Source organism: Sander vitreus, chromosome 8 (assembly GCF_031162955.1).
Source record: "Sander vitreus isolate 19-12246 chromosome 8, sanVit1, whole genome shotgun sequence".
In the NCBI taxonomy this organism is placed as follows: domain Eukaryota; kingdom Metazoa; phylum Chordata; class Actinopteri; order Perciformes; family Percidae; genus Sander; species Sander vitreus.
The window spans coordinates 18188896-18215433 of NC_135862.1; the positions used below are offsets into that span (position 1 = coordinate 18188896).

Below are 26538 nucleotides of genomic sequence, written 5' to 3' on the forward strand. Positions count from 1 at the left end.
GAGGCAAGGGGTGGAGGAATTGGGGTAGGAATAAAAGTAGGTCATTCAAGGGTTTGTTTAGTAGCCAGGCAAAACAGCAGGCTTACTCTTACCCCCCTGAATGGTGGAAGAGTCTTGCGTTTGAATGATGCAGTGTAGCCACTTTTATCGCGCTTGCGCTCCAGATTTGTATGTGTTACCTCTGTAATATGTTGCCTACACAGCATGAAGCCACATTACACTGGGTTTTGGTGTATGCCGGCATAAATAAGAGCTTCTTGCCCACATGTTTTTGTCTCTTCAAACAAACAAATTCTGCATGCCAGCTCCCAAATGTTTAAAGGATATTTTTTTATGTAATTTTTTACAGGCGAACATTTCAATCTGTTATGATAACATTGTACTCACCAAAGTAAATGTTAAGATTTGGTAACGAGGCAACATCACGACAGCAAAGTGTGATGGGGCAAGAAATGAGCGGTCAAATAATTGAGAGGTTGTAAAAAATGAACAGTTTAGCCAGATAATGTAAACCACTGTGAGAAAAAGTGAGCACACCTGAATTGCTGGAAATAATCTTAGTACGGTAGAACAAAGAAGTTGTCTGTAAACTGTGATAAATGTTTACAACGAACAATTTGGGTAATCATTTTACCATTAGCCTCTCTTCCAAAAAAAAATCTAAACTGGGGGTTTGTTTAAAGGAATAGTTTGACATGGGAAATACGGTTGTTAACTGTTTGGAAAACAGGTTACAGTAAATATGAAGCTACAGCCAGTGGCTGATTAGTTTAGCTTAGCATGAAGACTGGAACAGGGAGAAATGGTTAGCCTGGCTCTGTTCTAAATTATAAACACCTGACACTATATAACAATTAGCAGGCTAGCTGTTTCTCTATTTCCAGTCTTTATGCTAAGCTAAGCTAATCAGGGGCTGGCTGTAGCCTCATATTATCATGACAGAGGTATCGATCTTCCCATCTAACTCTTGGCAAGAACTCTAATAAGAGTATTTCCCAAAATGTAGAACTACTCCTTTAAAACCTGTATGATCATGTGACAGCTTACTGCCCTATCTGTACTCTTTTAGTGCTCTTGTTTTTTTCCTAGATCTCAGCAATTAACTGTGTGAGAGGCAAAACTATGAAAATAAGACCCAAGTCGTAATAAAGCAGAATTACCCTTTAAACTCTACATTATATGGCTCACCCATCTGTGTCCAATTCCTTCATTACCTTCATTTACAGCAAAAAGAGTAGCTTACATCCTGGTTCTTGCCCTGTGTCTCTGATCACCTAAGCCAACCAAACCAGAGGTCCAGGACTAAGCAGAGTGCCCCCCTTTCCTCCCTACCCCTGGCACGACCACGTTTTGGCTCCCTACTGATTACCATGGAAATTATGGAAGGACGTCTGTGTGAGCATGTGTGTGCATGTAAGTGTGTGTGTGTGTGTGTGTGTGTGTGTGTGTGTGTGTGTGTGTGTGTGTGTGTGTTGCCAGCAGCTTGATGGCTGCCAGCTGCTGCAGGCTGAGAGGTTGAATCCGCTCGTAGAAACAAGGAGGGCCTCAAACCACAGACACAACCCAACGCAGCTGGAACTGCTAGACAGGCACAGGCCTCCAGTCCTGACACACAGCACACATATTAACACCTCAGGATCCTAATAACTGCCTCACATTTGAATAGAATATTTGAATCTAAAGTGAATTATGGATTTTTTTGTGTGTGTTGAAGGGTAGATTACACGCTGTACTTTCTTCTTCTGCTGTCTGTTCTAGACTAAGACAATTATGTCACTCAAGTTTTCTGTGTTACCATAAGAGACCGACTATTTCAGTGATGGAGGTGAACAGAATGTTCCTGGCACAAATGTGTGTGTGCGTAGAGTATGTGTGTGTGTATGTGTATGTGTGTGTGTGTGTGTGTGTGTGTGTGTGTGTGTGTGTGTGTGTGAAATGTGTGTGTGCGTAGAGTGTGTGTGTGTGTGTGTGTGTGTGTGTGTGTGTGTGAGAGAGAGAGAGAGGCAAAGAGAGATAGAAGAGAGAGCGAGAGTATGTATGTGTTTGTGAATAACTGATGCATTTGCATATGTGCATATGTTAGGTGTATGCGTAAATAGGCCTGGGTATTGTTTGGATTTTTTTCAATACTATAGCCAATATGATTCATGAGTTTTGGCACCGTTACCAGAATGATACTTTTGTTGATGCATGTTTTCTACATAACTCTTTTTGTTTGTTTATTAGAAGCCAACATTCTCAAATGTTCAATGTTTTCAAAACCAAAGCAGAAAAATAGGTAGTAAACACATGAATAAACCAAAGCTATGTGCAGACGTGTGACATTTGAAAGTCCCCTACGACAAACAGTTCTGACTTTTGACTACTATTAATACTACTAAACTACTATTTACTATAAATAACTATAACAGCTTTATCAAATAAAATGTTTAAATGTTAATAATAATAATAATAATAATAATCCACACTTTGATATGAATGGTTCATAGGGCCCAGGTGCTGATAGAAGGCAGGAAAATGCAGTTTTCAGACAGTCAATTTTAGAAAAATTATAGAATTACACAGAAACTATTTGTCTGGACAAACAAGCAACACAGACAGGGACTGCAGGAACTCCCTACAAAAAGTTACATCCCTAGTGACAGAATATTCCGAATATCAGCTTCAAATTATGGTTGTGTATGTTGTGCAGCACCGGAGGAGGTGCTGTAGCTTGTCACAGGTGGTCTCTCCCCGCTGTTCTTCTCTCTGTCTTGATGCCTGTGGCTTCCTCATTTTCACTGGAAGCGCTTGACAAGGTTGTTTGATGATGAAATAATGCTTTTTCAGCTTGTTTCTAGTTTACTAAAACAAGTTGAATAATTTCATTCTTAAATAGGTACATCTTTAACTCGCCCAGGTAATTCTAGTGCAAATATGGGACCGGATCGGATAGAGAATAGGCGAAAAAGCTTTAAAAAAAGGTAATCAGACAGGATTTTGTATGTCAAACATCTCGCTCCAGCCTGTGCCACCTATGAGCAGCCATACAAGAGGCTTGCTAAAATAAAATAAAATTGGTAAAATGAACCAATGTTTTTTTTTTTGGTATGACTCATATTGGTCAATACCAAAATGGACTGAAGTTCAATTCCCAGCTCTTTGTGTAAAACAAGCACTTGTGTTTGCAATGTTGAAGCAATGTTTCTGCTCTTTAAAGGATGTGCAGTTTAATGGGTGCCAGTACATATCCGGTAGGACAGCACATCACTTTGGGGAACTGAACGCAGCACGTTTGGCTTTCATCTCTATTTATCCTCTTGAAGGCCCTTTTCAATCACACGAGGAGCCCACCTTTAAGACAGTGATCCCTCACATGAGGGGACATTCCTGTGCTTGCCCCGGCGCTAAATGAACTGGAATGTGCAGGTTGAGCAGACCCTGAAGGACAGGCCTGTGGGCCCATTCACCTAGCCCTCCCCTTCCCAGCCCTCCTCTCCCCGCACACCCTGACCTGAGCCAACACCACCATCCTGGGCTGTCACCAGGTGTGCAGCTGGCCTCTGCCGAATGAATAGACACTCTCACATCGCCCCGGGAAGTGTGTGCTCGAGTGTGTATGTGTGCATGTTTGTGAGAGGGAGGTAGAAGGAGAGAGGGGGGAGAGTAGTTCTAGATGTAAATAGCTGCAGTCAGTAGAATGTGTGAAAAACAAATGGAAGAAACAACTGTTAATTTCCCCTCTTAGAGTGTTCATGTGCACATTTGGGCGGTGTCCCAAAAATTGATTTCATGGCCTTTGATTGGTGTCAGGGTTCAGAGAGGAAGTGCAGCGAATCCCTCAGGTCCAGTCTGGCCATTGTGTCTCCACTAGAAACAGACCAGGCCACAGTCCCTGCTGCTGCTGCCATCATTCATTTAACAAGCAGGAACATTTTGAACCCTCTGACTGGGGCTGTCCAATAAATCCAAACATGGTCAGCTATTAATTGATTATATATTTCAGGAGCATGACAATGTAGGCTGTTTTCACTGATGCATGATTGTATTTATTAATCCACTGCCTGGTTGGTTACTTATGGCTTTAACTGGACAGGCTATTGCATACATTTTATATAGTATACATTTATAGACACTCACAAAGCATGTTATATCTCATCAAGGTCAAGCTCATTTGACCACTTATTATTAAGCTTATTTAATACGTCACAATGCATTATATTTTATAAACTGATCGTTTGTTTTGTATAAAAGCTTGATCTGTAAAGTAACAAAAGTAGCTCTAAATTAAACATAGTGGGGTAAAAAGTACAATATTTCCCTCTGTCAGCAGGCTGCATGTCTGTCTAGCTCCATGGCGTGGTGCGAGGAAATGTGTTATTGTAACCTCTGCCTGGTAAGCCCTCCCCGTCCGTCCAGCCCGCTGCCTCACTGGCTCGCCATGGGCCTGTCTGTCCCTGCAGCCAACAAGGCTTCTGCTGTTCCCTGCTCAATGCCATGTTTTACTCTCTAAATATGTTAGAGAAAAAAAAAAATCTGTCTGTACATCTGTCTGTCAGTCGGGTTATTTCACCCCTTGCAGCGGCGAGAGTCTAAGGCTTTGGGTTAAGGGCTGTTTTCACACAGTCACTTTAAATAAGTCCGATATTAAAAGTGGAATGTATAGCTGTAGTGCTGTGCTGAATTTGCATGATGGTATACAGTGTCTATATGATTTAGATTTTTATGAACACACCATGGCGTGTACGAACAAATACCAATGTTGGAATGCTGGTTATGATGCTCAGTTTAACAGTGTGGAGCTATTTCTGTACCACTTCGGTCACATTTCTTAATCCACTCTGCAAACAGAAACAGCTTATGGTCAGCTCAAGTAAATTAGTTATTTTTAATTGAAAATAGCAATACATGGGGAAAGAAGTAAAAAATGAAATAGCAGTCAGTTGGTTTTAAAAACATTTTTGATCTGCCATTCTAGTGTTGCCTATTTATCGGTATTTGTTAGCACCATTCTTCGTAGAAAGATGCATGTGTGTTGGAAGTTTGCGCATTATCACTCATTAATGTGGGACACAAGAAAAAGTTTGGAAGAACTTTTTTTCCCTTCAATTTGCAAAGCACAATGAATATTTCATTTCATTTTTTTAAATGGCGTCTCAAGTTGACATGCACTTGTAAGGTACATGGTTAGGACAAGAAATCAAGAGAGTCCCGAAATATTCCCACACTTGCGAGAGTTTAACACACTGTATTATTCAGTTTGAAAGTGTCCATCCCTGCTCAGTTGTTAGAGAATTGGTGAGATGAAGGCAGGAGCCATGGCTAGTCCTCAGTCCTTTCTCCCAAAACTTAGGCCCTTGGCTTTTTGTCCGTGAGGAGTATGATGAAGTGGTGACCCCGTCCAGTACGTCTTTTCTATACACTGTAACCACTTGCTGACACACGCACACACACACACACACACACACACACACACACACACACACACACACACACACACACACACACACACACACACACACACACACACACACACACACTTTCCTGCCTTCTATCAGCACCTGGGCCCTATGAATCATTCCTATCAAAGTGTGGATTATTATTATTAACTTTTAAACATTTTATTTGATAAAGCTGCTATTGTTATTTATAGTAAATAGTAGTTTACTAGTATTAATAGTAGTCAAAAGTCAAAACTGTTTGTAGTAGGGGACTTTCAAATGTCTGCACATAGCTTTGGTTTATTCATGTGTTTACTACCTATTTTTCTGCTTTGGTTTTGAAAACATCGAACATTTGAGAATGTTGGTGTTAAGGTTCAGTTCTGACCCAAAACACAGAGATAAACATACAGGACAAGTAATTCAGTTTTAAAGGAGTCTTTAATGACCAGATTATACTAATATACCAATGACGGTTGAGTCAGGGCAGGGAAGCTCCTGGGCTGGTCCGAGGCTCGAGGCGGGCTGACAGAGGATAATCCAGGTAGGTCCGGGACACGAGGCGAGCAGGCAGAGGTGAGTACACTCAAGTACACAGGGGGAATCCCAGCGTGGATGACGAGACTGGATGGTGTGAACTGGAAGCACAACAGGAACAGCGGGGAAGGCAGCAGGTCTAGAGCGGAATCTAGATGGAGAACACAAAGTAAGTAGGAGCAAGTATAAGAATACTTCAGGACTGCCAGGAAACACTGCACCAAGTTACCATATGGATTGTTGTAACGAACTGGCGCTGATGAGGTGATCAGCCCGGGTATATGTACTGCTGGGTTGAATCGTGGAATGCGCTGTAGCTGAGCAGGTAGTTGTGCAGAGATGAACGGCCACGCCCCTTGACCTACTTTCCTCAAACCACTCCTCCAGCAACCTCCAGGTGACAACCAACACAGAACAGACAGACACATAGGGAAAAGGGGAAAGAACAGACAAACGGGACGGGGGAAAAACAGCTGACCCATAACAGTTGGCTTCTAACAAACAAACAAAAAAAGAGTTCTGTAGAAAACATGCATTAACAAAAGTATCATTATGGTAACGGTGCCGAAACTCATGAATCATATTGGCTATAGTATTGAAAAAAAGGCCTATTCACGCATACACCTAACATATGCACATATGCAAATACTTTCAGTTATTCTAAAACACATAAATACTCTTTCTCTTCTATCTCTCTTTGCCTCACACACACACACACACACACACACACACACACACACACACACACACACACACACACACACACACACACACAAAGCAGATAGGCTAGTCAAGATCTCATTGATTTGTTACTGCTATACTCTGCATTGCCTAGAGACACTAAACAATGTCGGGGCTGACGTGTTTTTGTGTAGGTGACATCCGTTTATACTTGGCCACAATCGATGGCTATGAAGAGCAGGCTCTTCTATGCATATATGTGTGTGTGTGTGTGTGTGTGTGTGTGTGTGTGGTCAGACAAGTCTTGTGTGACAAGATAGTGGGCTGTTGGATCCAAGCACCCCTTCCTGCCCAAGATAGCTAAGCTCACCAGTTAATTACTTTATGTAGTACAAGCCCTAGACGCTAGCCTGACAAGCCAGACCCACATCAAGATGTTGGTTCTGGGAACTCACCATTGGCAGGGCTCAATCCAAGGGACGGGATAAACGGTTGTCTTTCAAATTCCCTCTGCACTCACAGCCAACCAGAACAACGCTAGTTGATAGATTAAACTTTTGCCGTATCCGGTCGGCAAAACTCCGAACACATCTTCCTTTTTTTAAGAATGACTTCAGTGTTTAACTCAAAGTCTTCCAGAGTTGCGGCCGAAGCCAATTCGAAAGGCCGCTGTTCGCCAGCAGCAGCAGCCATCTTCTTTGTTTTCAAGTAGCAGGGAATTCACGTGGAACCGTCGCAACTCTGGCGTCCTTATCTTAAGCCCGCCCACCGACTCTATACACAGTGTGATTGGCCTGACCAGAATTTGGTTTTTCCAGCTTGCAAGCCAACGGAGAGTTGCTAGACTGACCCTGTCTGAAAATTACATTTGACCTAGACGCTGGTTCAGGTCACATCTTTGCCTGGAAAACAAGACGTGAGAAAAGACGTGCCATATAGAATGAGCCTCGTTGATAACGTAATGACATTGTTTCAGAAAACTTCAAATGGAACCTCCTTTTGCAGCCCTTCATCCACCCAAATAACACATGTTCTTTAAGAGAGGGTGAATTCAAAATGGGACTCACAACAATGAGATTGAGGTTAGAATAGGCGTACTGAGCCTTTATTTTATTGGTTATGTGCCTGGGGCTGCCTCAGGTTTCTCTCTACCTCCATAATGTTTTCCATTAGCTGCTGTTCCATTCATACTGTCGCTGATCCCTGCGTCGTCTCCTCCGGGACCGGACAGCTTAAATGAAATCTGTAAACCTACTGTAGCACACACCTCTTCTCTTCTCTCTGTTTTTTTTTTCTTTTTCCCTGATCTGTTCTCTCCAAGGACAGTGGAAAGAGTGTCAGGTCTTTAGGCTCGAGGCAGTTTAGCAGCCTCAGATCCTGTATCACAATGATGGCTCTGAGACCACATTGCAGATTCAGTCTTTTGTAGAGCAGTGCTACCAACATTGTCTGTCTATAATTCTGCACTTCTCTTTTACCTCACTCTCTTATTGGTCTCCTTTTTGAGCTAATGTGAGATGGTTTGTTGACATTTTTTATCCAGTTTTTTCCCTCTGTGAATAATCATCCCTTTACCTTGTGTCTCGCCGTCACGGTCAGACCCACTTCAGTGTTAGGATTTAAGAATTGTGAGAGGTTTGGCAGGTGATTCATCAAGGCTTTTGCTGAGAGCATTTCCATTATAAGGACAAGGAATGGCATGTGGTGGTTTTGGCAATGCTCCACAAACTGGAGAGGCAGAAGGACTTTTGACGTCATCGGGAAACGTGACCCACTTCTCAAGAGGCAAGGAGCCTTGAGCTGGTTGAGCAGATGTTGCACAGATGAGCCTGCGCGCACTCACATACAAAACACACACACACACACACACACACACACACACACACACACACACACACACACACACATACATATGCACCTACCCTGTGTGCACACTTTATACTCTGCCTTCATTTAACACTAAAATACCTGCAGATAAAGAATCAATGGCACAGGATCTTTAGCCAGGTCTAATTTAGGTTTGTGGTTGTGCACAGGCGGGAAATGATGTGGTCGTCAGCATGACAAAAGGGAGGGTGTTAGTGGGTAATTCAGGTCATGTCAGGTGGGTTTTCTTTAAACGAGTCTCAGAGAGGTAGAAAGGAACCTGACGTAGCATCTACAGTATGACGTTCAGCTACATTGCTCCTGTTATATAAGGTGGATGTAGGAAAGACGAGGTGATGTTGGGCCCAAGAGAAATGCTAGTTCAGTTCTCCACTGGCTCCATCCTGCTCATCAGCCAGGGGCAATCTCCTCCTCCTCTCTGCCATCGCTCTGGTGCTTTCAGACGTTACATAATGGCTTTTCATTTTGGTTTGTCAGTTAGTTAGACGTGTTACAGTGCAATAGGCTCTCTTTATCTCTCTGCTATTTGCACCTTTTATTGAAAATGTAAAGGTGCCCGTCATATATTTGTTCCAAGAGATTGGGTAGATCGTGCAGCTCCAGGCTGTCAGGCCATTCCCACTGGAGCACCACAAAATGCAAACTAAAGCTTTCAGGGCTGTCTCTCTTGCTACTTTTCTATTATCTTAATTTTAAAGCAGCTGAAATCAATATTTTATTTTACTAACCAGGGATCACATGTATGTGAGACGTGTCCCTTGTTGTTATGAACCCACAGAAAATGATCCTTCAACTTTGCAGTTCCCTTCAGTTCCCCTCCGTGAAACGTTTTTGGTTTTATGACCCAATACTTTACTGTTTTGGGTCACTCTCACAGCTCTCACATTGTTGTTTTCAGCCGCAGCAGGCAACTGTTTTCATGGGGAAAGCCTTAAAAAAAACACTGTACATTACCTGCTCAGCACCAAACAGCAGACAGACAAAGTTAGCAACTAGCTGGTGAACACAGTGGAGCATTTAGCAGCTAAAGAACCAGATCTTTTCCTCTGGTGTTGATGGAGACCAAAACAGAGCTGAAAGAAAAGTGAATATTGGAATTACATTCTTCATTTGAACACAAACTGACTCCAATAAATGCTAATATTGCTCCTTGTCTGCTCAATGTTTAAAATAAATACACAACCTTTTCTAACAATTTGACATATCAATTTAAATAATGATAGGATGTCACTGCTGTATTTACAGCTAGTTTCTGCTGCCCCAAGTGGCCAAAAACATAGCAACTGCAGGACTTTTTCCCCCTGCTTTGTTCCTCGGCTTTCCTACTGTCAGTTCATTGGTTTTTCATGTTCCACCATGTGAGTCTAAACTCGGTCCCCTGTGGGACATAATAATGTTTCATCTAATCTGATTTCACCTCCTATACCGTAAACCTGATACACACATCACAGTTTGTGGTGTAACCAATCCTCTACATAATTTGTGGTAATGAAGGAAAAAAAACTGGCATTTCACAAATTTCAGTTGATTAAATCAAATCGTGGATACAGTTCACATATGTTCACAATGCTTGCAGCAATTCTTCGTTGGAGAAAGTAGTGGCCTGAACGGACCACACCTGCAAAATGAAAGTTCATGTGATTTGTTTATGAACATCACAGGTTTGACTTATACTCTATATAAACAACTCATTTTAGGGTATTTTCCCTTGGATTTTTCTTTGTAATCATTTGGAGCGCTTTTGATAGATATTTTAGGATTTCATCTCTGTTGCATATAAGTCTCTCTGTCCATAATGTGGTCAGAGCATTTCTCCATTTAAAAAATTTGCATTTCCGCGCTATATGCCAAACTGCAGCTGGCAATCACATCCCAATTTCTGAGAGAAAATCTGCAGAATGTCCCGGATTTATGGAAAAGGGAAACATCATTGACTATTGATTTCAATCATAAGCTTGGCTGTGTGGTATTTATATGTTGATATTGTTTAGTTTTTAATCTAGCTTCGTTTTGGCAGCCGTGTCCTCTTCCTTTGTTATTTTTTCCCCAGGGACGAGTCAGAGGCTATATCGCTTCAGGCAGATGTTGGGTCGGGCTTATTTTCTGTGTTCAGAATTCAGCCAAAGTCCAGAAATCAAAATGGTGGCTCCTCCAGTGAGAGACTGCTCATGCTCTCTATGATGAGCTTATTATTTCTGAAATGTCAGTGGTAATGAAGATTGGTCACCTTCAAGAAGCAACCCAATTTACTGTGACTGAGGTCTTTACGTTTCTCGTCACGCCCTGCTCTTCGCATTTGTATACTCTGTTGCTGAGGCACAGTGAGCTGAGAGCAGACCAGACAACATGCTTATAAAGATTATTCCTGCTTGATTTCACATGTGCCGATATTGTTGCTTGACAGCAGGAATGCAAGTGAAACACACATTCATGAAACACACACACCTGCGCAAAAGGGAGCCGGCGCCTGTGATGTTGCCACAGATGTAATAAGCACTCATTCATTTCCACGTTGGCGAATGTTAAGACTGATTCAGGGGCTGGTAGATGAAAAGGTCAGCGGGCTTGTTTTGAGTGAGTGTAAGATTTCCATCATCACGCCGCACGCTCTGCCAGGCCCAGTCCAAACTACACAAACAGTGTCTCTGAAGCCCTTGACAGCCCCGATTCCGCCATTAAGTCAATAATCTGCCCTCACTCTCTCCTTCTCCTCCTCCTCTCTCCTCCCCTCAGGACTGACCTGCTGTTAGTTTACATCCTTCCTTTTTTACTTACCCTCAACAACGCTTGTCCAAACAGCAGCAGAATTTTCCCCCTTATGTGTTTCCCTTTCTCCCACTGTGCCATTTTCTACAATTCTTCCGCTTTTTCTCCACTCCGCACTTCTCATCACCGAGCACCTTTCATTGTTTCCAGACAGTGGTGAAACATATTGAAGAAAATGTGTGGAACGTTAGACTCTGTGCACACACACACACACACACACACACACACACACACACACACACACACACACACACACACACACACACACACACACACACACACACAGACAGAAGTAATTGTTCCAGGAAAGTGGCATCTGTGCAGCCCATTAGACAGGGTTTCAGTGGACCTGTGCGGGCCTTTTACATATGGTGGTCAGCTGCTGGAAAGGAACTGGAACCAGGGGTCACATTTGAGAGAAAACATTAGGGGAGATGATGTATCATGTTGGACACACACACACACACACACACACACACACACACACACACACACACACACACACACACACACACACACACACACACACACACACACACACACACACACACACACACTTTTCAAAGTCCTGTAGTGTCCTTCACCACTTTCCTGGTAGCAGTGCTTTGGCCAAGGCGCAGGGCCTGGCTGCAGGTTGGAGCAGATAGCTACCCTGCAGGCTGCAAATAAACCCTCACTCTCACATATTTGGAGCCTCAACAAATTCTAACACTCTTCTCCTCCTGGGTCACTCCTTGAATCATAAGCCCTGAAAAGTTTGACATTTGTTCATGAGTAAAGGGTGTGGGAGAGAGTGAACTCTGAGAGGCCTCATCAGTAGCAACACGGTTATTATTGCAGAAAAAGTCAACCCTACTGTGATGGCTGCTGAAATGGTTCTCTAGAGTGCAGGTCTACTTGACTTTAGTGAGAGAAGAGGAGAGACTGAGGAAGACAAGAGTAGAGTGGGAGAGTGGGAGAGTGTTATGCAACGATTTTTTGGGAATTAAAGTAAGGAGGGGTTCTTCTCTTTAGCCCCTGCAGCTGTGATTCATTAGTATATTTGTGTTGCTAGATCTGAGTTGACTTGACCATGGATGGACCCAGGCCAGGCCAGGCCAGAATACTTCCTAATGGGACAACTGTTCTGCCCCCGTATCTTTGAACTTTTCTAACTGTTTTTATACCAGAGTGCATAGAGACATTCCAATTAAATATGTAATGAATAAAGCGTGATTGTATTGCACTGTATTTATGACTTATAGTTGGTTTTCATTTTCTTATCTATTGAACATGAAGCTCCTATACGTTTTATGTATATTTTGCTATATATTTTATTTGACATATTTTACTGCACCGGCAAACTGGTGAATATGAAGAAGGTTTTTGGCACTCAGCTGAGTTTTGTTTAGGTGATTTGATGTGGTGTTGGTGTCAGAAAACGTGCCCCTTGGGGCAAATTTTGATTTGTAATAATGGGCTATATGAATTAAATTGACTTGATTTCCTATGAGGCCATGAGTTACCAATGGTGATATTACAGTATTTAGCTGAGCAGATAATTTTAGATTGGTTAATATGGTAAAAGACTAACAATAGACATATAACAATAAACACAAGAATCCTCATTCAGTGTTAACGTAGCCAACATTTTATTCATTGCTGCCCGTGATCATGATGATAATAATTACAGCTTTCCCTCTCTGGGGATTAATGTGGGGTGAAAAATGTACAAAAATATTCCCCACAGTTAGGGGGGCTTAATATTATGGGGGCACTGGCTCCCCCTTAGAACCGCCATTGAGACACAACATTTGACATAACTTCACATAAATTCAGTTAGGTTGAGTAGTGGTAGTTTGAGTACCTTGAATCATTTTAATGCCATGAAATTAGAATAGATTGACCATTTAACTTAATATGCTACATTTATAAATGCAGTTGAAAGCAATATGATCACATGCTATGTGGTTATACTTTAAAGAAGTTAGTCAGCAATAAATTACATTTGGAAATGTAACTCAATCACCGTTTCCAATAATTTTTAGAGAGTCTCCCACGTTTTAAAAGTTATAGTCAGATAATATTATTAGAGCAAAGTTTTAAAGAAACCTGTTCCTTCTGGGTGGTATGCTGTTGGTCACGGTGATATTACCAGAGAGGTATGGCCCTTTGGAAGGATCCTACTTAGGTTGTTTGAATAAGTGTCAGAGCACCTGGTCAGAGCCTCAGGCAGCGGATGTGGCTGCGCTTGCTGCATGAATACGAGACTCATTAAGTTCACTGGCCTGCCAGGTGGACTACAGCTTCTTTTAGCACATACACACATTGATGTATACATGTGTGCTTTCTAATTGTTGCACAAATAAGACACGTTCACACACTTTGCAGGGACAGACAGAGGGAGGGAGAGCTATTGGGCTTGTAATCAGATTAACTAAGATATGGTATCATTGTAACCAAATTAGTGATGCTGCAGAGTGTAGTATATCAGGTTTTAGCCGGAGCTCCGTCACATTTGTGGCAGAGAAGTGACATGGTGCAATTGTGCCAAATGCAATAACTGAACTTGCGTCATGCACATTAAGGACAGTCGAAAATATAGATACTGCAGAAGAAGATAGACTAACGCTGGATGAAGCTCACACTTGTAACTTCATGTACAAACAGAGAGAGACATATACTTCTAACTGGAGCTGCAGTTACAATCCGCCTTTTGATCAGTGCTAATCTGTCCCACTCACTGCAGACCCTTTTTTTTAAAAGAAAAAACAACAATGAAGAGTGTCATTACAAAGAGAGGCATCAGTTATTTTATGTGTTTTTACAGTAAAAATGAAACTCAAAGTTGGAATAATATTGATATTCTGGCAAGATATTTGCTTGTAATTATCATATTTAATATTTTTTATCTCTGTGTTTATTATGAGCATTGTATTTAAAAGACGAGTTACTTGAAGGCCGTCACATTAATGTGAAGGCCACAGCATTGATGTGGTTGAGCTTAAATATGCATCTTGTTCGCCTTATTGAGAGCACTGTAATACATTGGTTTGGAGGTGGGATTGTTTTGTTCCCCTCTCAGTCCAGGACAAAAGAGGTAAAACAAAATGGTACAACCACAATAACCAGCAGCCTCCCTCAATTTTCAATTATAAATTGTATTAGGGAATTCACTAGTGAGAAGCAGGGTTGAGCATCCCACGCCTAGATGGTCATTTAACGAGCTTTCAACAGCAAAATATGTTTTAAAAACCATCAGTGACACAGCATATGAGAAAATCATTACTTTTCAACAGCAGTAAGTTTATGTCCGGAAAAAAACTTTACATAGCCATTTATCAAGATATCATACATGTGCAGCTGTTTTAATTTTGTGCACTGTGCATCAGAAAACATTATTTTTCTTGACACCAGAGATACACAGTAGACATTTGGGGTGAAAACTAAAATATGATCACAGCTGAAACTACTGGAGCTGGGCTTTATGAGATCTGGGGACTCTCGCCCTCTGTCTGGACCTATCTAATGGTCTTTGTGGTGGGAATGCGTACGGCCCTAGTATTGAAGTCTGGATCACGTTTCTCTCGGCATAGCCTATTCTTCTCTGAGAGGCCCGTGGTTCTTAATTTCCAGAGTGACTGTTTATCCACACTGTTTGCCTGGATCCTTATCAGCCCTAACAGTGTTTTAACTCCCAGTGGAGAATGTGTGGGAGATGGCGAAAGGAAGTGTGTGTTGTGACGCACAATATTGTACATGTCAGCGTGCATGTTTGATGTACTCTGTCAGACATGGGTCAGAGTGTGTGCAGAACATGCAGATTCTGCCAGCGATATCCTGGTTGTGGTTGTGCCGATGAGGTTGTGTTTGCGCTCCACATTGTCAAGAGTCAGACTTGTGGTCTGCAGTCATCCAGGGGACACTCGCGTTGAAGTTTAAGTGCTGAGCAATGAGTGTTCAGGTTATTGCTTCATTCCTCAGCACCAACGTTATCAAGCAAATTGCATGTTTTGCATTCCAAATCAGGAGCCGAATTTACTGAGTCTAGATTGTAAAAATGTTCATGCAGTTTATCATAAGACTGCCTTTTATTTAAGGTGGGGCTGCTACAATGAGTTGGAAGTTTGTGTGTGTATACGAGTGTGTTTCCATATGCTTTTATTTGTGTGTCTAGTGTATGCGTGTGTGAGTGCGTGTGCATATGCAAGCATGTGTGTAACCTGAGCTCTGGCCATCTCCCTGTGTGTGAGTAATGGTCCCTGTTTTATTGGCCCGCTCCTCAACAGACTCTATGAGTAATCACATAATGCCTGCTCTGACGTCAGAGCTGTTTCCATGGTAACACAGTGCTCCCCACTCTTGGGAGGTACGTTCAGTTTTTTTCTTTCCCCCACATCTTGTCCTATGTGCGCTCAAAGCTCCGGCTCCGGATGAAGACATTACTCCTCGAGCTAAAATCGCCTCCCCCTAATCTATAGTTTCACAATGTGCTCGTATGATTAGAGGCACACACTTTGCTCTCTTTTACCTTCCACTTCTTTATTTCATCCCCATCTCTCTGTGTCTCACTATGAGCCTCTCCCTCTCTTACTTCACTGTCTCTATTTTAGTCATCCTCTCTTCTTGCCTCCCAGCTCTGTCTCTTTCATGATTAGCCCCCATTTTGCTCCATGTCTTCTTCCTTCCCCTATCCTTTCTTCTCTTCTCCAAACTCTGTAATGTCCGACAAACCACCTCTCCTCTTTCTATGCCAGAGTATTCATTTTTCTCCCTGCCTTTCATGCACTGTTGAATTTCACTGAATGGCCGACCCCTCTCTTTTCTACAGGCTCTTCCTATTCACAGTTTTACCTTTTCCTTTTTCGTTCCTCGCTCTGGTGAGAGGACAGGCTCGGAAACGTACTTCCTTGTGTATCCATGCCTACATAAGATTAATGCAGCTCCCGCCATCCCCCAGGGGGCCAGAGGACAATAAAGCAAGTTCAGGTTTAGTTTATTACTGAACAGAAAAAGGTTTATCGTGACAAATTATCACTTGTCTAATTTTATGGTTGCTGGAGTACACAGATAATCTATTCATTTGTTTGTAATAAGTTTCACATTAAGTCAGATATGTTTGGATGTACCAACCAGTGTATATCTGTAATTGAAAGTTTATCAAAAGCTTTTGAAGCATCAGAGTTCTTTAGAGACTGACTTTTTTTCAAGCCTGAAAACCATCAAAGTGTCAATAATCAGGCCAGCCTCAATCTCTAGCTAGCAGTGACTGTCTGGCTAGCCAAACACTCACACAGTGAAGCCGTTAATGGCTCTGTGTTATGTCTGTTGTCATTGCTCAGAGAGACCGGGGCTGAAAGCATTACACTGCCCATTTCCAACCCATTTCCTTCCCGTATTGAAAGTGGTGTATCGCAGCTCAGGAAAGAGGTATTGCTGTCTCCCAAACCAGCGGTGATCTACCACCGCCGCTTTTTCATGTGGATACTCGTCTCCGTCACTCATCCAGTCAGGAGTGTGATTGGTGGCTAATAATGAAGACTGGCTGGTTGTCTGGGTGATGTGTTTGAGTCTGAAGCAGAACCACTATAATAGACTGTGTCTCTTGATAATCAACAGGGCTTGCCTCACACAGGCGCCCGTCTTCATTTTCCTATCAATTAGACCCCAGTGGAAAACAGGCCGTCTGACACAGGTGCGTGTATGTGTGTGAAGTTTCTGTGGCTGTGTGTGAGAGAGGAAAAAGAGGCAGGCAGAGGAAACACGAGGGGTAGTTCATGAGTGTGTGTGATTCTGTGCGGTTTGCCAGAAAGGCAGCCTTACCAGATGACGGCCATAAAAAAGTGCTGCCTTACAGCTCAGCCCCGAGTCATGGCTGGGTTTCTGGCTGACTTGCCCTTGACTTGTTTCTGAGGCCCAGGGACAGTCAGAGCCATAGCCATTAGTGCATTGTTGCATGTGACTGGAGTTTTGACCCGAGAGCCTGGCAGCACTATCGAACCATAACCCAATGAGGCACAGTTGAGGGCATTATTGCCTGGGGCGAGGCCCATTCTGCCAACACAGGTCCCTGGTTTTGCACAGTTTACTGTAGCACTGACAGCTTAGCAGAGGGATCGAATCCAGCCAAGGACGAGGACAAGGTGAGCATAAGAGCCAGGTGGGGTGGATTTACGCACTGCAAAAATGATTGGAAAGTGGGAGAATCATTGTCAAAGAAATGGTAGTCTTGCATTGATTGATCATTGTGTCAGCACTGGAATATGGTCTGGCTACACTGCATATCTATTCTGGGATAGGGGGAAAAACGCTTTGGCTTGTTTCCTTCAATCACAACTGTGGGCAACTGGGCGGCATTAACCCTCGATAACAGATATAGCGAGAGGGGAGGAGCATCTGGCGCATGAGAGGTGCGCCAGATGTCATGCTTTATCTCAGCAATGTACATCCATCGAGCCAGACTAAAGAAATAGTTTGAGTGTGGGAAATAAAGTTATCCGCTTCCTTGCCAAGGGTTAGATCAAAACGTCAATACCACTCTTGTATTTGTCTGTTAAATATGAAACTACAGCAAGGAGACAGTTAGCTTAGCGTAGCATAAAGACTGGTAAGGTGAAAAGGCTAGGCTCTGTCTGCCTACCAGCATCTCCTAACTCACCTATTAACATGTTATATCTCCAGTCTTTATGCTAAGCTAAGCTAACGTCGACTGACTGCAACTTTATATTCAACGGACAGATATGAGAGTGGTTCTAATTTAACTCTCTGGAAGAAGGCAAAAAAAAAAAAGTGTCTCCCAAAATACTGAACTATTCCTTTAAGAGAATCCCTCTAATCAGTAATGCTGTTGTGTCACAGCCCATCAGTGTTAATCTACCAGTTGGTATAACAGTGTATAAATAATTGGAATGAAATGTGACACATGGAAAATGCACTTTTCTACTAAATCAATCTCTCTTCGACCTGACAGGAGTCATTTCACCATTGGCTTCCAACTTCTGACAGCTCATTATTGTTGCTGTGATTAGTTCTGGAATGTTGTAATCACTGACAGTGAATGTTTTGGATGTGGGTGCAGGTTGGGTTGAGGTCTATCTGCGGTTTTATTCCTTCATTCTTGTCCTCAGTGTTTTACAGTGTTACAGTAGCAGTGACGGCCAGATCTGAAAGCCCTCCGTTCACACACACACACCCCCAACCCCTCCTCTTTATCCCCGCTGGTTGTTGCACAGATCCATTTGCTTCAGGCTAGAGCAGCTGTACTAATCAGGTTATATGGGGAGAACAAATTTGTTTTGGGGTCTGTTCTCCATTAGATTATTGTGCACATGCAGATATTAAACATGCAGATTTTTCAGATGGAAAAAAATTACCATTTGCCCAAATTTCCACAGTTCTTAACTCCAAGGTGGCCATTTTGTATTTACAAGTCTTGCACAGTACAGCCTTATCAACCATGCAGATGAAGCTGTTTATGGCTCAGTTTTATGATACCTCTCTTCTCGTCTACCTCCCAAATTAATTGAACTACTTCCCATTATACTGGATTATCCTTTCCAATTGGGCATTTTTTTGAGCCAACATTGTGAAAACAATCTTGGCTGATGGTCATCATTTATCCAGACATTATTTGTTTCTACTTTTACATGGTCCTTGGAAAGTGCAATTACAGCAATTACAGATGAGAAACCATAGCTTCAGGCTACAGACCCACTTTGTCAGACTTTTACGGGATGTGAACCTCTGCTGAACACAATCTTAAAACCAGAATTAATCTTTCTTTTCATTGTTTGATTAATTGTCCTGCCACTATTACTGATTGGCCAATTAAGAGAATAACAAATGAGAATTTGGACAGTGTAATGCCTGAGTGAGGTTAAACACAGCCTCCATCATGTTTTCTCTGCTTCTTCAGATGGTAGCAAGATGAGCCTGCTGTTGTGCGGTGTCTTTGGACCATGTCGTGGGGAGCAGAATGTGAAAGGCAAAGGTCTCAGCAAATTGTTTCCTCAGCTGTGCTGTAGAGGGGACTGTTTAGAAGAGACTACGAATTTCAAAGACCTTTTAGAGTTATGTTGTCTTAAACTTTCTCTGTTATGAGAGTTTTTGTGGCTTTCAGCAACAGAATGCATGACGCCACCATTTTATCCAGGAAAGAAAATAGTGTTTTCCTGACAAAAAACAAAGTTACACTGGTGTTTCCTGTATTCATATCCATGATCAAAATGATTGTACACATATTACACAAATGAAAGAAATTACCTTTATGTGTTACTAATGTGTTGTCCCAGTTATGTGTTAAAGGAAACCTGATTGCTGCTGTGTCTTGTTCTTCAACTCGCTACAATTGCAAGAGCGGAAAATGACATTGTATGGGAACATTTGCTAATATGTTAAGAACATTTTGTGCTTCTCTGTAGTTTGGGAAATCAGGAAGCAATGCAGAAGTAACGTTGTGCATGGCTAGAGAAACAAACCTCCTTGAGCAGAAATTGTTAAAGAAAAGGGTCTTTTAAATGGCAAGTTCAGTTTTAAAGCTTCAAATTTAGTAGAAGGGGATGTTTTGTGGGCCTTTATTTTCCTATATGTGAGGTTAAACACAATTACATTGGTTACATTACATTGTTACATTTAGCTGACCAAAGTACCTGTACAGTGTGTCTGTATCTGTACTGCACAAGGTCCATTGTTTTGTTTTGAGCTGCTTAAAAAATGGGATGTTTAGTGTAAAGTGGGACAGTACATTGTGTTTGTATTACCAAGTAATGTTGCATTCAGGTCAATATACCCATCTGTTGTTGCTTGATGGGCTTGAGTTTGCCATATTATGCTTTCAGCATATTTTTTGAGCATACAATACCTTTGTTTGTTTTTTTAAAGATTTTTTTTGGCCATTTTAGGCCTTTATTTACAGGACAGCTGAAGACATGAAAGGGGAGAGAGAGGGGGGGAATGACATGCAGCAAAGGGCCACAGGTTAGAGTCGAACCCACGGCCACTACGTCGAGTAGTAAACCTCTATATATGGGCGTGCGCTCTACCAGGTGAGCTACCCAGGCGCCCCAAGCATACAGTACCTTTGAGGTTATTCTGGAGAATATTGTAGACAGTATTCGTTATTGTTTCGGATTGTTGCAATAATAATAAACATTTGCATAAAGCAAGCATATTTGTCCGCTCCCATGCTGATAAGAACATTAAAAACTTGAAAATTTACCCTTTAAAAAGTACATCTAGAACAGATAGAAAATGTGTGATTATTTTGTGATTAATTGCGAGTTAACTATGGACAATTAATTGCGATAAAATATTAGACGAGACAGGGTTGTAATGAGCAGAAAGTACAAAGCTAACATAACGTCAAATCCTATTGATTAGTACATGCCGTTCTGTAACTACTAAATTATTCACATTAGGCCGACATACATGCATTGAGGAATCAATGTTTTTGGTCATAGCTAGACTATATTGTAGTCCAAAAGCAACCAGAAAGCCTTTTCTTTAATGTCAGCCATGTTTCTGGCACGTGGTGAGTAGCTGTAACTGTTTAAAAAGTTAAATTTCCCACTTGCTTTGGCAGTCTGGGCAGCCTTTTAGCCCACACCTTGGCAAAACCCATACATCAAACAGATAATTTAACACCATTTTTCACACTGTAGTTTAATCTAATAACTACATGCTGTAATGCTAGTACAGATTTAAACGATTCATTCACATACTGTATATTTACATTAACATACATACCGTAAACTGTAGGATCATCATTTCCACTGTTGTCCCCTACTATACAAGAGAGAAAAATACAATACAATAAGCCACAGACACGACACCAAACAATACATACTGTAGTTTAAAACTGAAGTATTCATGCATATTTATGTAGTGAGTTGTTTGTTCCCTGTATCCATCTCCTGACAGCAGTTTTGCAATTATTTATGGATTCTATGTTTTAAGTGGAACAGGAAGACTATTTCAGGGAATAGCAGTTCATGAGCGCACAACTGCTTATGAAAACAGATGGCAGACACAACGTAGTGCTTATTTATTTTATCACGAAAAGATAAATATAGCAAACACAGGCCCAGTGAATGATTGCTGCTTTTATAATGTATGATCTCTGCTCCCTCTGTTCCGCAGCATCTGAGACAGTATCAGTGAGAACTGAGACTGATGAATGTGAGGAATGTGAGCTGACGTCACTGGATGTACCGTAGCTTCAGTCACGTGGCTAGGTAAACACAAGTAGCCGTTTGGCCTGTTTATGTGTGTGTGTGTGTGTGTGTGTGTGTGTGTGTGCGTGTGTGTGGGTGTGGGTGGCACCAGTGGCTCTGATCAAGAGGAACCAGGAGCAAAGTGTTCCTTCAAGAGAGTTTTTGCTCTGTATTGTTGAATGTTGCTTTGTGTATTTTTACTAGGATTCCTTCCATGTTTAAACAGCAGACTAACAACGTTTTTTAACAATGTTTTTCTAGCTTGTGGTTTGCCTTAATGCTGTTCCAGCGCCTGAGCACACATGCATACATGGACACTATTACACATCTGAATGCCCAAAACTGAGCCATGCACAAACATATATACAGGGATATACTGTATGATTACTGTACGCCTATACATGGATAAACCCACAGACATACAGTGTAAACACACAAAAATGTACTGTAACTCACAAACTCACTCATGTGCTTGCACCAGTTGTACAATGTAACTTAGTACATTTACTTTAGTATTTACATGTTATGCTACTTTATATACCTTCTCTGCTACATTTCATGGGGATATATTGTACTTTTTACTTCACTACATTTATCTGACACCTACAGTTATTAGCTACTATGAAGATCAGGATTGTACATACAAAACCTATATTGACCCATTTTTATGGGTCAATATTTTTTTTGATTACCCATTTTAATGTAAGAGGCACATAGTTATAATTAGCTTTGCCTTATCTAAGGTACAATATTAGAAAACAGTTTATACATTAATGCAAAGATATTTTACAACGATGGCGAGTTAAACCGCTGGAGAGGGCTGCATTTTTTCTGCAGAGCAGAAGTCGGTCTAAACATGGCTTCAGTGCATTGTGCTGGTAATACTTACTTTTACTTAAAGCTGCACTAGTTCATATTTTTATATTGACAATATATCCAATGACTACATGCAATGTGAAAGATCCCACAGAGTTAATTATCACCTGCAGTTCATCTCTGTTTTAGTTTATTCTCGCCGCACTTATCACCCTCTAGACATACAGTAGCAGGAAGCTGTTTTCAGGAAACAAGCATTGAGAAACCCACTGTACGCTACTTGCTCACAAATGGCAGACAAGTTAGTGACAAGCTGGTGGACGTAGTGGAGCATTTAGAAGCTAAAGAGACAGATATCTTCTCCAAAGGTTGGGGAAACCCAAAACAGAGCTCAAAGAAGAGTGAATTTTGGACTTACATTGGCCCGGTGGCCAAAAACATTTAAAAGTTTTGCTAACATGCTGCGTACTGTATCTGCTTTGCTAATACATTTGTCAGCAACTTTATAATATGTTAATATACCAGTGTTGTGTTTACAGTCTGTTGTGCTCCCAAGTGGTGAAAAAAACAAGCTGCTTTAATTAAAATTTGTAATGCACTTTTTATTAATGCAACATTTTGGTATTACCACTTTTACTTTTACTTTCATTACTGGCTTACAAAACATATAAACGCATATAAAGCACGTATCCATTCACAAATTCACAGTTTGAAATAAATGTGCCTCTGCAGCAGGCTTGCTAACAATTGCTGTGGGTGGTCTAGTAACAGAGCTGTTGTCACTTTTCAGTAGTACTCAACTGAAACCATACATCATGATATACCTTTGCCAAAGGCATAACTGCCACAGGACACAGTGACAACATATTATTACTGTATCTTTGGTTATTATCACATTATACATCACTGAGGGTAGCAGGACAGAGAGCTTTAATATACTATATATTGTGTACTGCTTGCTAAGCCTCAGTGAGCCCCAGTGAGGGTGTGATCGAAGAAGATGGCTTTCTGTCACTTATGGAGCCTGCAGCCTATATCCCCAGAGGACAACCAGCATCTCCTATATCTTATATCTTTGCTCTAAGCCAGATTTTCAGGGTTGCTTTCAGCATGATGGTCCATTCCTAATGGCTCTATGCTTTGCTTCATATAGTAAAGCCCACCAGAGTGTGTCAGGGAAGGCCGTCTCTTGTTCCTCTGTACCTTCATGGTCCCCACAGACCCCTGCATTCCTTCTACATGGGGAACTAGAACCCTCTGGGAATTCAACTGACAAAGCAAGCATTTTTGTGTTAATGGTGGAAAACCTGCCCATGGGGCTGACCTGAGCCTCTTCTAGAGGAAGAGGCTCTGTAATGCAAATCCTTCCACCTGCAAAAAGAGGAAGCAGAGATTTATACCCCCACACAGGTACACACATGCTGTTTATTAGCGGCTGGCATTCACACACTTTCATGCACTTTCATACATCAGTCAGTATATAGGTGCTGTCCTCACTGTATGTTTATATTTCTACAGCAGTGATTTATAAAGGATGTAGGAATGTGATTGAAAGGCATATGCTTGAGCGGGCAGTCGCTGTCTGTTTGTTTACTGAGTCCTGTGGGAATATTGACGGGATTGTAAATGTTCTATGTGCAGCTGAAATAGTGGGGGAGGTGTGTGTGTGTGTGTGTGTGTGTGTGTGTGTGTGTGTGTGTGTGTGTGTGTGTGTGTGTGTGTGTGTGGTCCTCTCTCTGATGAGCACAGACACAACACAGAACACAGACGTAGCTGAGTCAGGCCTGTGAATAAAAGATGAAATAATGTATGCACTAGAAGCATCATGCATGCATAAATTCCCATAGTGCTTTCATGACATTGCCGTTGACTGAACTCTGTGTTCTCAGATTCTCATTCTCTGTTCCCTGCATTATCTCATAGCAAAGCTTAAGTTGAATACTGAAGCTAGAATGGTTTCAAATCAAATAATGGATTTCCACACGTAATTATTACGCTAAAACTAAGTTGATTCAAAAGTTCAGTGTGTTTGCTTTAGTTCTCATGTCAAGGTCAGGTCCAACTTGATTTGTATTTAACTGTTGATTACCTTTGAAATCCCCTCTTGACATAGATCTCAATGACACATAAAGCACATAAAAAAAGAATGTGTTGATTCCTTGATGGGTATGTAATTAGCCAATCAACAGGTGCAGTCACCAGGGGGAAATGTATTGACCACAGAATTAGTGACAGCGCAAGCTTAATGTCTGTATTTTACAGAGGAAGACAAGTTAGCTTAGATTTAATAAAGGAATTGCAGGGTCATTCTACCACAATTCTTCGAAACAAGTGTGCTGTGTGGCCATAGAGTAGTTGTCACACTGTGCACCATTTGAATCAACTGTGAATTAAACCACACAAAGCCCACTGGCACCTTGCAGACTGAACAGAGCAGAGGCTTGTAAAACAAACAAACAAGTGAGTGCTGTGTTCCCTTCTCAGCTCTCCAGGCCCCAGCAGTAATCCTGACTGGACCATTATACACTAATGGCGTTGGCATGCTGTTTTGAGGTGGGCTGCCAGGTCTACCCAGCCAGATCCCGTCTTTTTCACCCAGCTGAATGTGCAGAGCTGGGAACCTAACTGCTTGAGAAGGAGTCGGCCAGAGCGCACACAAATAATGTAACAAAAAAATAAAAAATGATGCATAATCATGAAGCCACATGGTTGAGGTTTAAAAAAAATATTGTTATATCCGTATAGGCTTTTGAGGAGATTTTCGTCAGTGACACATTTCATGTCGTCGTGTTTGATAGATTTTGAGGTCAGAATATGGGGTACTCCCATTGAGGTTTTCTCTGGGCCACGACATCCTTATGTCCTGTGCTTTCACCCTGGGAGACTGACAGATCTATCTCTGGTAGTGACTCAAACACAGGGTTTCTTTAAGGATCAGGCTAAGCCTCTCCCAGGAAACGTAAAGAATGATAAATCCCATATGTCACACTTCAGAAATTAGTAGACTCTGAGTAAGAAAGTGTGAAGAGTATGGGAGGGGTAAACAGTGTGCAGATGCAGTGCTAATGTGTGAAATATAACATGGGGTCATATTTGTGCATGTGAGTGTCGTTAATGCACATGCAAGTGTGGTTTTGTTCATTAAGTGTACGTGTTTGCTTTGCAGGCTGGTGCATATGACAGAGAATGTGAGAGCCAAACCGCTTTTAGGTGAGCGTGTGCTAATAATCATTGCATACACACAAGTGTGTTCCTCATTCCCTGCACACAGCCCCCTCCGCTTTGGCAGCCCACCTTGATAGTTCCCTTCCCTCCAGCGATGACGCAAATGACCCACGATGACTGACCCCCACGGTAAAACCTGTAAAACATTAGCCAGCTTGAATAGGAATGACTCTCCATACTCTCTGCTCAACAGGCAGTCAGTGAAGGATTTATAATTGTCCTCCCACTCAACGGCTGCTGTGCTCGGGGTGGATGTGGCAGAGGAGAAGGTGTGGCAAGGTTTTTGGAGTCACCTGGATAAAGAGCCAGACAGTTTGGGTCAGAAATTTGTGTCTGCCTGTACCCAAGCCTTTCCACACTCTTTTCCTGCAGTTTTACTGTATACTGTACACACCCCTATTAAATCTTAGCGCTTTAATGTCTATTTTCCTTTGCCTTCTGGCATTACTATTGCCTTGTGTCCAATTAAATTCAGGACAGCTTATGAAGAGATTTTCCAAGGAGGATGATAGTTTATTTAATGAAAATGCAAGAATGGAAAATACAAAGACTGACAAAGTAAGTACATTATGGATAGAAAGAAGATAAAGACTCACACATATTAACATACTATGTTTTTTAGTTAGTTTTTGATTAGTTGTAATGTCAGTCAAATGTATATACTTGGCATATGCTGTTTCAGTCCAAATACTTAATTTAGAAATCTGTAAGGCTGACAGTTATAAAAAAAAGTCTGTATCTACCAGGTAGACAAGAGGGTTCAATTATCAAAGCTTCCTGCACCCAAAGCTTAGGTAGCAATTCATGAAGATGTTTGGAAATGTAGTAATATATAATATACTGCAATATATAATATATACTAGTATTATATTTCAGTATTATACTACTTTTGATCCTTTAAAAATACATTGTCATAATTCTCTTTAAAAAAACTGTCAATAAACAAAAAGGACAGTTTCCCAAAGACGCTCCCAAGAAAACATAGCTATATGACACTAATCATGAGAATACCTCCA

At 41.6% G+C, this 26538-nt stretch overlaps 1 protein-coding gene across 3 annotated transcripts in view; it reads left to right on the top strand.

The window, feature by feature from the left end:
* LOC144522311 (cGMP-inhibited 3',5'-cyclic phosphodiesterase 3A-like) overlaps positions 1 to 26538 on the top strand; it is a 76658-nt gene that overhangs the window by 5873 nt on the left and 44247 nt on the right. Inside the window, exon 1 of one of the 3 annotated variants that reach the window (XM_078257280.1) lies at positions 21415 to 21502. The exons of the other annotated variants lie outside the window; for them this stretch is intronic. The gene's annotated coding sequence lies outside the window, so the exon portion shown is untranslated. Of the gene's footprint in view, positions 1 to 21414; positions 21503 to 26538 lie in introns of those variants that run through there. 3 annotated transcript variants of the gene reach the window in all.